The sequence below is a fragment of the Passer domesticus genome, chromosome 1, assembly GCF_036417665.1.
Source record: "Passer domesticus isolate bPasDom1 chromosome 1, bPasDom1.hap1, whole genome shotgun sequence".
Lineage (NCBI taxonomy): Eukaryota > Metazoa > Chordata > Aves > Passeriformes > Passeridae > Passer > Passer domesticus.
In genome coordinates, this window is record NC_087474.1 from 71,973,678 (window position 1) to 71,985,181 (window position 11,504).

The window sequence follows — 11,504 nt, forward strand, 5'->3', positions numbered from 1 at the left end:
GAGTGCCTTAAAGTCATTCACAAATTAACAAGCACATAGTATGAATAAACTGAGTGACTTAAAGGTGCATGTGGCTCACCCTCATGGGGGTTGGGGGGAAGAACCCTGACTTTCTGCATTAAAAAACTATGCAAAAAAAACGAACCCAAACAACAAGGCTGCAGCACACTTTCCTTTTGGGGTCTTCTACTTTACCAGACGTCTTAAAAATAAGGGGAAAATTCTGTATTTTCTTTTTTCATCCACAAAGAAAATCCATCTCTTCTGTATGCTGTGTGTCTCTATAACACAACAAACATTAGCACATACAGGCATGAAATACACTATAAGATTAATAATAACAATATGTATTTGCTGCTAGAAGGCATCCTTTTGCATCAAGACCTCAAGTAAGTTAATCACTTCAGCAAATATTTAAGAACATCCTGAAAACAACAGGACTTGGGTACTTTGCCTCGATAGACCCTCCAGATGTAAATATGAGCTTTTATTTTATAAGCTCCTAAAATCAAGAAAATAGTAAGCAAATGCAGAATTCACCAGATTTCACCAGATTCCACCACACTAGAAACAGGGGCACCCATTGATACCAGCAAGAGTTTAAAACAGAGAAGAAAAACTAGGTTTTTTAAACACCAGGTAATGAATTTCTGGAATATGTCCCTGCCTTGTCTTCTTTCCTGCCTCTCATAGGATAGAAGCAATGCTGCTTATCTGTTAATCTTTCCCAAACCTCAGCTATCATCATTACCCAAAGTAAGGAAACTTGCACAGCCAGGGAAGGAAATCTGCCTTCTGCAGAGAGAAATGTGGAAAGCTGAGTCACTTCAAGAACTAAAGAAAAATAGTGAAAAATAGATACAATAATATTTCTCTCCTGTTTTGGATGCAGGGGAAGGAACCTAAAAATAACAACAACAACAAACCCTAAAACCAGTTTGCTCTAGTTATGATAATCCAGGCATAACATTTATATGAGAACATAAAATACAGCACACAGCTGTAAGTAAAACAATATGTGTGTTCCTGAATAATGGGAAAATAGCTTGCCAATAAGGATATATTTTGAGCAAATGAAAGATGACCTGGAATTGACTCTAGAGTAACAACTTGATTACTTATAAAAATAGGAGGTAGGGGAAGAGAAAAAAGTAGAGGAAGCAGTGGTTGGGAAGAGCTTATGTTATGTGGTATTTGATGTATTTACTTTGAAAAGTTTCCTTTTGATGAATAATAAAAACAATGCTGTAACAGCCATCTTCATGCCAAAAAATAAGATTGGCTAGGGATTTTACAGCTAATGTGGCTCTACTCACCCAGATTCTTTGTGTCAGAAGGCCATATTTAAGCTCAGATGGTGAAACTGAAGCAAAAGAGATTGAATAAGGAATTTCTCTGGAGGTGAAGGGAGAGAAGAGCATGTGGCACAGCTCCTTGAGAGAGAGCTTACTTATTTGCAGCCCTCCAGCCTGCAAATTGTTTCCATGCTGGTGTGCACAGCAACATACTAGTGTGCCTTGGAAGAAACCCAACACGCTTCCCAGTTAATGCATTTTTTTTTCTTTCAATATCCAAGGTGAGCTTAGTGTTCATAAAAGCTGAAGATTGCCAGGCTTGTTGGCTGAAGCAATCCACCACCACCCGTGAGGCATTTATCCTTCAGGCTCTAGAGCCTGGAGGAGCTGCCAGATATGTGGAAGGGGAAGAGGGGGGACAATGCAGACCCACACCAGGTTATTTCTGGGAAAACTTGGTCTGTACACTTGCAAAACATGTGGGACAAGTGCTGTGATGCAGGGCCCCGGAAAAAGGCGTAGGTGAATGGTAGCACATTCCTCTGTGTCTGTCCAAGAGATTAATGGCAAGACTCCCCCTGCCTTGTTTGAGTTCTTCAGCCCTCATCCCTAAGAGACTTCAGGGCTGAGAATGTCTCTGTGACTCCCTGGATTCTTGTCTTTCTGATGGTGCCAAATGCAACGGTAATTTCTGGAACAGAACTGGTATAAAGCAAGAGAAAGAAGTAGAATCAATGCACTTTAAACTACTTTTGAGCTTCTTTACAGTTAAAAAACCCTTTTTCTTGATTTTTTTCAAGCTGTACTTGCACATTGTGATTTTACCCCTGTGAAATAAACACCACTCTTGTCCTCGTCCCTCTTCTTCTTTCCCATATGTGTGACCTTTTCCATTTGTTGGTTCTTGCCACTTCTGTGTCTTTTCCCATCTCTCTCTCTATATATCCTTCTGGGACATTTTCTAAAATTTAAATAACAGCCTAAAAGTCTTCCTCTCTAGTTGCTGAAGAACACAGTTTTGAGGTCAAATGTAAGGTGTTTCTGCCTAGCTCAAAAGCTGAGGGACTTTCTTGGAAGAATACCACTCACAATTGCTTTCATAGCAGTGAGGGAGAAAACTTCAGGCCTTGGCCTCATTTCTAGCTAATCTAAGTTTACATGAAAGCTCCCTGTGACGCACAAATAAATATTTACTATATGAATTTGAGCAACGTTTCCTGCTTTGCAAAAACAAAGTTAGTGTTTGAGCTGGGCTTTCTGTCCAGTAGGTTTCTGATATACAGTGCTTGTTATGGCATCCTGACAGGCTTCTTCATTTTCTCAGCAGCACCTGTTCACAGGAAACAGGAAGACCCAGATTTATATACTTAAAGCAGCATTTTGTTGCTTTACGTGAGTAATTCAACAAGGGTCAAGCAGTGAGAAGCAAAGGATGGAAGAGCAAGTATAGAGGCAACACAAAGCAGTGAATCTGATTAATTTTTCCTTTGGAAATACTAGAGAGAAATACTATTGCTTTCCTTGGAGAACATGCGTTTGTTAACAGAGATGTTGCCATCATTGCTGGGATGACTAAAATGTGGAGTGCAACTACTTCATCTTTTATACAGCTCTGCATCCACAGAGGGGAAAGCTTTTTAGAAAGCAATAAGGCAGCATAAAGTCACAGTTATTAATCTGAGGTATTTTATCTCTTTTCTCCAGCTATATCTATTAGCTGTGCATGTGAGTCTTTAAACAAAAGCCTTTCTTGTGTCCTCTTCTTATGCACCCCTCCTTTGTTCTTTTATTGGTTTAAGCTGTAACTTACGGGGTAAAGAAAATCATTCCCATTTTTACTACAAGTCCCTATAAATAATAAGTCATACATATGTGAGGAGTATGAACGAGAAGTAATTATTTGCCAAGGTCTGTCTTTCCTAGCAAAGAAAAAGCAGCAATCAATTGTGTAGGGTTTTTAATAAAGTGGGTATCATCATGTGCACTGAGGAGACAAAGGCCTCATCATAAAGAAAACAAATGGAAAGGAACCTGTTGGTACCTTGGCTTTAGAAAAGCCATATTTCAGGGGTTTTTTTGCCAGTAATTACTGTGGTGTGGGGAAAGGGCTCCAAGTTCCACTTGTTCTCAAATCACCAAAGATCCCTTATCATTCCCCTTGACGTTAGGCTTTTTTTTTTTGTTTTATAGGAGGATATGGGATTTCCTCATAATTCATTCCAGAGATCTACTGGCACTCCCCTTGAAAGAGAGTAGTTGATGACAAAAAAACAAAAAAAAAAAAAAAAAAAAAAAAGAACCCTGAAAAAGAAATACAAGTCACATTAAAACACAGATTTTCTTTCTAGTCCCTGCACACACAGGGAAGAGCTTGGTATCATCAGCATTCTCACAACAACTGTCCCCGGGGCCAGCGTGTACTGGTCTCCTCAGTGGAGCCCGCTCTCTTTGCTGCTATTTTCTTCCTTTTTCCCACCAAGATGGAGAAGGAACCACCCAGTTTCATGCACTACTCCAATCTTCAGGATCTCCGGTAGCACTCTTCCTTTCCTGAGTCAGAACCTATTTAAGCCATCTACTCTAATGTGGTGTGCCATTTAGGCTGTGAGCTTTTCTCTTTATTCTGCCCATTGGCCACCTTGGAGGGGATGAGGACCAATGGGAACTGCAAAGTTATGCCAAAGTAGATCTTTGTCTTTTCAAATGTAAGTTTCTTTGGTCTCCTATCAGCTGCCATTTCCTATGCTTCCATGGAATACACAGGTCGGAGAGTTTCCGTACAGAAACACCCAGCATGTCTGTCCAGCATTGCACCATTGCCTTTTTATTTTTGATTTCTCTTTTTGTTAAATTTTACATCATTTTACAACACATACATTGCTGCTACACTGTGGCAAGCTTTGAACTAGTAAGGAAGAAGCTTTTACAACTGCGTTTCTGAAAAGGCTCCAATTTATTCCTCATAAAGATCCTTGGGATAAAAAGGAGATTAACATTCAGAAGTAAGTTAAATGAAAAATTGAGGCTGCTCAGAGGGAGATATTAAAGGCTGATTGGCACAAAAGGGTACTTTCTGGCAAACTTCTTGAAGCACTAAAAGAAAAGGGTCAAGAGTCATCTGCTTAAGTAATGATCTCCAAGGCAAAAATATTGGCTGGCCCATCCCATAACTACAATGGACTATTATATGTATGTTCTATAGGCTGAATGCATCAATTATACTCATCATGTGGCTTCTTGAACATGCTTAACTTGCTATTTCCTTTTATTCAATGTGATAGCACATAAATTAATACAAAGGCATACATGAGAGTATTTTATACCTTTTCTCCTCTGTTTTAAATTTTGAGAATCAGCGGTTTCACTATGAATAATTTAGAGGGGAAAACTTTCAGAAAGGGGGGGGGGCTGGTAGGGCATGTCTGTGTCTGTAAGCTAAATTCTGTCTACTAACCACACTTATGCAGGATGGGAAACAGCTTTGCCAATCAATAGAGCATCATAATTCGCCTCATAACAGGAAATGAGGACTCTGCAATAATGCAGTTTTAATTTTAATGCAATTTAAAAGAAAAAACCACCCACTACCAGATGCTCATCAGAAGACCATTAAATGTTATTACTCTATGCTATTTCCCTTAGGAACTCTCATGGTTAAAAATCAACAATAAGAAACAGTCTATATCCTTTTACAGTGAATCTCTTCAGCTGCAGTTCAGCTGAAAGCTCTGACAGGTCACAAGGTTCATCACAAGTTTGATATTTCTGAAAAAGGTAAGATGAGATGAGGGTAATGGCTATGTTTTTACAGACCTTCTCACCACAAAGCCACTCATGCTCTCCTTCCTTCAGCCTGATGAGAAGAGGCTCAAACACAGTTTTGTGTCCTCTCTGCTTTTTTCACTGTCCTTTCCTAGGTGCATGTGCTGTTTCATTTCTCATCAAGGACCAAGCACTGGCCCATCCATGTGTAGGTGTCTTCCTAAAGGAAAGCAACAGTATGCCTCAGAAGATGGATGGATGGATGGATGGATGGATGGATGGATGGATGGATGGATGGATGGATGGATGGATGGATGGATGGTTCTCCAAGCAGGGCTCCTGCACCAGTAACCCTAGACACCACGCTCCTCCTTCCCCTTTAGATGACAGCAGAAGCATTGTCTTCCACCACACACCACTCTGCTCTTCTGGCATGGAGTCAGTGCTGGAAAACTGGTTATATCAATGCTCTAAGATTTAACACAGCAATACACTCCTAGAGTTTCATTCACTGGTAGTTCAATAATTTTCTGGGAGAAGGAATCAAGGAGATAATGTTGTCTGAAAAGCTGTTGCTAACTAAAATAATGGTAAAACTCGGTGTTGGTTTCTCAGAGAGTTTAGTCAATGGTTTACCAAGAGTTAGGAACTTGAGAAATAAGGAAGGGTGGTAAGGACACAAAGCAGCCAAACCTTCAGAAAGTTCAGGTGACGTTTCCTGCTCTACTGCAGCTGTTTAGGACCCATCACTCAACTGCAGCAATCCTAAGGACTAACAGTGTTACATGAAAAAAGGACAGAGGTACCTCTTCATGTCACAGGGATGTAAGGATAGATACACTAAAGTTTGTGTGGAGTTCAAAACATTGTGATCTCCCCAAAAAATCCTTATACTGACATAAAATTGTCAGTATATTTTTTAGTTCCACATACTCAAAAAAGAGGCAATATGGAAGAATAACACCTCAACTCTGAGTTTAGAGAGATCCTTAATTCACAAATACAGATCGTCTCAAGCTTCTGTAAGGTTTGGGGAACTTAGAAACAATCATGAAAACAAAAACAAAAACACAAAAAAAACCCCACAAAAAACCATCAAAAAACCCCCACCAAACAAAACCAAAACCTCACAATTTATTTTCTTCAACCTTCAAATAAACATGAAACTCATGGACCCCAACAGTCAGCAGTAACTTTACTCCCACAGTTCCTGAGAAATGGAAGAGTAGTATACTGCAGGAAAAGGGAATGTTGAAACCTCTCAATATTCAGGGAAAAAAAAAAAGGAGGCAGGATTCTTAGCATTAAAGCACAGATACACAGACAAAGACTCTCTTCTTAGGAACTGGCAGCAACACAGTACACCCATCTCACAAGCCGGACAGACAGAATTGGTTTTCAGTGCTGAAGAATCATCTGGCACTGCTTTCTATGAGGAGGCTGATGTTCAAGTAGTACCAGCTTCATTTTCACAGCAGACATCTTTAAGTAGTCAGGTAAGTAACCCCAGTGCTGCAGTGAGAATGCTGAGAATCTTCTAGGAAATTAGGCCAAATAGCTACAGCACCTCTGCACTGAGGAGTAATTGAACACTTTGATATGATAATTGATTATAGTGCATTGATTAAAGATGACAAGAAAGCATACACTCTCCAGATGACTTTCAAATTGCAAAGCCACAAACTTCAAAGCTTATTTGGACTCACACAACAAAATAGATTTTGTTATTTACAATGTAAAAAAAAATGTACCCTCTTAAATGAGGCAAGAATTTTAAATCAGCAAATGGTGAAATGGCACAACCTGAAATAAGGAAGTAATCTATGCTATCAAATGGCTTCAATCTGTCCTGAGAACTCTAATCATATCCAGATGATAGCATGGGACTGATTGGGTGTCTCTGGCAGCAATTCTTATCAAGGCCTGATTATAACAACGACAATAGGAAAAAGAAAAATTGGTTGTTAGAGGGCGGTTAAGAAGGCCTGAAGAAATGTGCAAACAGTTGCTTAGTTTGTTGTAAATCTATGTGGTATGGTGGATGCAAGTAAAGGCAGCAACTACTGTTGGTCATTTCCAGCCATGATGAGATGCTTTTCATAAATTCAGCTAAACACACACTGGAGGAGAATTTTACTTGTGGTAAAAGCAAACCAATTTGCAACCACTTGCAATTTCTACAAACTAGCAAATCATCAGCAAAGCATCTTGACTTGCTTCCTGGATTTAAAAGCTTTTTCAAGCTCTCCTTAATTGCACATTACTTTAATTGCCACAATTCTACCTCTAGAGCTGTAAGGGAATCATGCAGTTGTTGCTATTGATTTATATTATTATTCCAGACAGAAATTAGGACTGTGTTTTCCTTGCCATAATAAAAAACTTTACAAAGATATGACCCTGTACAAAGAGCTTTATCTAAATCTGCATGACCAGAGGCAACAGGTGGCTACAAGAGACCAATGACAGCAGAAAAATGTTACAGTGCTCAAAGGAAAGCAGTGGGCTCAGTACGAAATTAAGGTTTCAGTCCTATCACTGATGCAGCACTACATTTCTGGGCTGAAAGCTGATACCAGAGCATGCAGCTCACATCCAAAATTTGGAGACTACCCAGCATCCTCTGAAATTTCTTTAAGGTTAATCAAATTTTCCTAGGCAGACCCTGCTTTGCTCAGTAGTTTCACATTGTGTCTGAATAAGCAATCCCTGCAACACAGTTTTGGTGCAACCAGGCGAAAACAGGTGTCTGGAGAGAAGCTGGGATTCATTTGTATTGGAAAATCAAAACAAAGCTCAAGATACACAAAGTCATGCAATTCAAGTACAACTGAGAACCTGGAGTTATGCCAGTGCCAAAACTGTCCTTTTAATTTTTAACAAAATGTTACTTTCAGGATGAGCACAGAGGAGACCAGTCACAAACCGTGGAATGCTGACTAGTGAAGGTGCAAAACACCCACGTAAGAACTGTCGGTGCAGACAACTGGACCCAACTCACCAAGCTGTCCTGGGGAGGGAGTACAAGCATTGCTCTTTCCTTGGGGGAGAAAGTGCAGATATTTTGCAACATGTTTACGCCAACTGTGTGAGCTTCAATTTCTTCACTACGCGGTGTGGGTGTGCTGCTTCTAAACTAGGTGATAGGTTAAAAGTTTGATTAGGGACAAGAGGTGAGACAAGAAGACAAAAAGAAAAATGTTCAGGAATGGAAAATCCCACTCATCCCACTGGTAACAAACACTATCTTGTCTAATGGGAGTGATGGAAGTGTACTACTGCTGGTCTATCGTGTCCCCAGCTGGTTACATCTTTGTTTCAGAGGTTTGACCTGTGGAATGCCATTCCTCAGACAAGGAATGTCTTCACAATGTCTGATGGATCAGAGGTGTTTGGCTGTGAGGGGAAGCTTGTTCAAGATTAAAGGAAAAGCTGAAGCTCCTAATCAAAAAAGACAAAACAATATTTAAATATTTTCCACCACACATGTGTGAGAAAAACACCAGGACTTTATTTAAATTCACATTTCTGGCTTGAGGGCTACAATTGCTGGAACTTATTTTATAAAATTACCTGGTCTGAATGTGGTTGAAGAGAAAGAGACAGAGTCAGTGTTGTCACTGCATTGGTATGGAGGCAGCTGAAATAGCCGGCAATGGAACAGCCATGGGATAACAAGCTAACCACATCAGGTGGTATTCTCCACAGGCCTCAGCTATCCACTGGTGTGCAGCAATATGAGGGTGAATCCATACTGGAACAACTTGCCCTCTTCTATCACAAAAGGAACACCATTTGCAATGAAAACTTACTTCTAACTAATCCCTTCTCCCTTCATTCCTGTTTCAATCATACATTGTGAAAACAGACTGAAATATTAAGTCAGGAAAGATCTTCAGATCAACAAAATACCTGTGAGGCAGCCAGACTGCCCATCAGCCACTGCCATTCCCGTGTCAGGGAAAACACTGATCTCTTCCCTGACATGAGTACAAGGATTTACATGGCATGATTATGGGCAGCTTTCAGGCTTATTGTAGCAATTAAAGGCATGAACCAAGGTAGGTTCCTACTTTGTTCACCAAGACCATAAAAGGCACATTGTAAGGAGGGAATCTGTCCCAGGTGCCTTGGGACAGATTTCTAATCAAGGTTAGCTACAAATATACCCCTCTCTGCCTCCTCATATAAACTGACTGCCAGATTCCCACTGCAGACGATGCTGCTGTGCATCCTCCTCCCTAGGAGTCCTATCAGGACTGCAAAGGAATCTGCTTGCCTCTCACCCCTGCTTTTACAACCCCATCCCGCTGTGGGAGGACCTATGAAGGAATAAAGGAATAACCTGCCCACCCCCAGGGCCTGGCAAGCCAGTTTTCTTGTTGGGAGGAGAGGTAGAACTGCCTCCTCCTATCCTGTGCCTCCCTGTGCCGAAAAACCCATTATGGTTATGAGGCTGTAAGGCTGTACTGCTTTGCAAGCTGAAGGGGAATTAATGCAGCTGGATTTGGAAGGACAAAGGAAACCAGTGTTTTACTATGATCGATGGTCATTGATCTGACGCTAATTAGTAAAAAAAAAAAAACCCCGACCTTTTAGAATATTGGAATTACATATAATTGCTTGATTATTCATTCTAGCTGGTTTTTTAATATATTTGGCTCCAACTACTAGCAAATATTTTTTACTAAGCACAATGAAAGGTAAGTAACTGAACAAAATTGCCACCTCCTTCTACCTTTGTTCAGCTTAGCACTGCACTTTGCATGAGGAGATGCTTTGCATGAGAAGCTTTGCATGAGCTTTGGGATTTAGATCCCTAATGTCATCTCGTCTAATGTAAACATATAAAACCCTCTAATCTTTTCTTTAATAAAGCTTCTTACAGACGTCTCAGAACTCATTGTGTCTTGTGAAAGTGAGTCAGTTTCCTGTGTGAAACAAAATTTTAACAGGTAGCAGTGCCCTGTTTTCTGTTCTGTGAAAGTTTCTGTATGAATGAGTCCTTAAAATGCCTTCTTAACCTGGCCTCTGGTGTCCTTTCTTAGCGCTCTTTCTTAACTATACCCTTTGTACCAGCCCCAACCTTTACAATTCTCCACTGAAATGGACAGTTCTTGGAAATTATATACCTCAGGACAGCATGCCCAGTGGTATTCACCACCCTTTCAGGAGGCCAATGATTATTGTCATATGTAGTCATTGTCTCAGGTGGGTATCAGGACCTGAATGATCTTAGTGTTCCTATTTTTCTTCCCTAGCTCTCTTAGCTCCCCACTGCCCTACTAAAAGCCTCAGAACTTCAAGATGAAAGAATGAGATAGGAAAAGGGGTGAAACCAGCAACAAGGGTGCTCCAATAATTGGACCTGCCCCCATTTTCCACACTCCACTCAGGTAAAAGAGGTTTTGCAAGCTCTGCACCACGTGTCTGCTCCAATTCTGGAGGGTCTGTAGGTTTTGAGCCCCTGCAGGAATAGAATCTCTTACGATGGCCATCAATTGATTAGCTAGATTTCACTGAATATTCTGAGTAGGAAGGCACCCACAAGGATCACTGAGTCCAACTCCTGAATGAATGGTTCCTAAAGAGGTGACAATGGTCACAGCTCCACAGAGGTAACAACCATCTGAATCAGAGAAGGAAAATAGACTACATTTCTCACAAGGTATAGAGTGGTTGGAAGGGGATGTTCTGCAAAGTTGTAAACTCTGGGAAAAAAGTGAAAGACAAAACTGAAGACAAACCTCAAAAATCCTTCCTTTGAGCCGGAGTTGAACCAGCGACCTAAGGATTACTTTTCAGAGACAGCCTACAGTCCTCCGCTCTACCAGCTGAGCTATCAAAGGAAGGTACAGGACTGCCAAGAATGAGTCAAGACTGCATCAACAATAGCCTTAGGCTCTAATGGGTCTCCATATGTATCGCTTTTCACAACAGCAAAACAGTATCCAAAAAAAAAGGCACAATGCTAACTCTCCTGCAAAATTGGATTTTGGTTACAAAACTGCCAGTTTCCTTTGCCAAATAGTTCACAGCTCTTGTAAGACTGTTGGTGGTGGTAGCGTTAAGGTTGGAGTTCTTCTCGTGACCCATATGAAATCTGTCTACATCTTGACAAAGAAATTTGCCCAGTCTTTGATGATCTTGCCACATTTCCTAAGTTGAACCAGGAACAGAGGGAGACCTCCCCTCCACACAATTCTCCTCACAGCTCTCTGGCCAAATTCAATAACAAAATTGCAAATGAAACAGTTAACACCTCCCCGGCAGCTTCCATAGTGAATGTAGAGGATCAGAAAAAAGGACAGAAAGAAATAACCACAGTGGTTTCAATTCAAATCCCACCAACTCCCTCAGTGCATCTAAGACCCCTCAAACACTGATGAGGTTGCAATGTCTGGCATTGCAACCAGTGGCCTCCCCAGCCCCTGGGTCTGGAAGGCT

General features: G+C 40.8%; 1 non-coding gene across 1 annotated transcript; it reads right to left on the reverse strand.

Annotated features, from left to right (window-relative positions):
• Nucleotides 1–10,816: 10,816 nt before the first annotated feature.
• Nucleotides 10,817–10,906, reverse strand: TRNAY-GUA (transfer RNA tyrosine (anticodon GUA)). The gene is given in 2 exon segments: nt 10,817–10,852; nt 10,870–10,906. It is a non-coding gene; the product is annotated as a tRNA-Tyr (tRNA).
• Nucleotides 10,907–11,504: the final 598 nt, after the last annotated feature.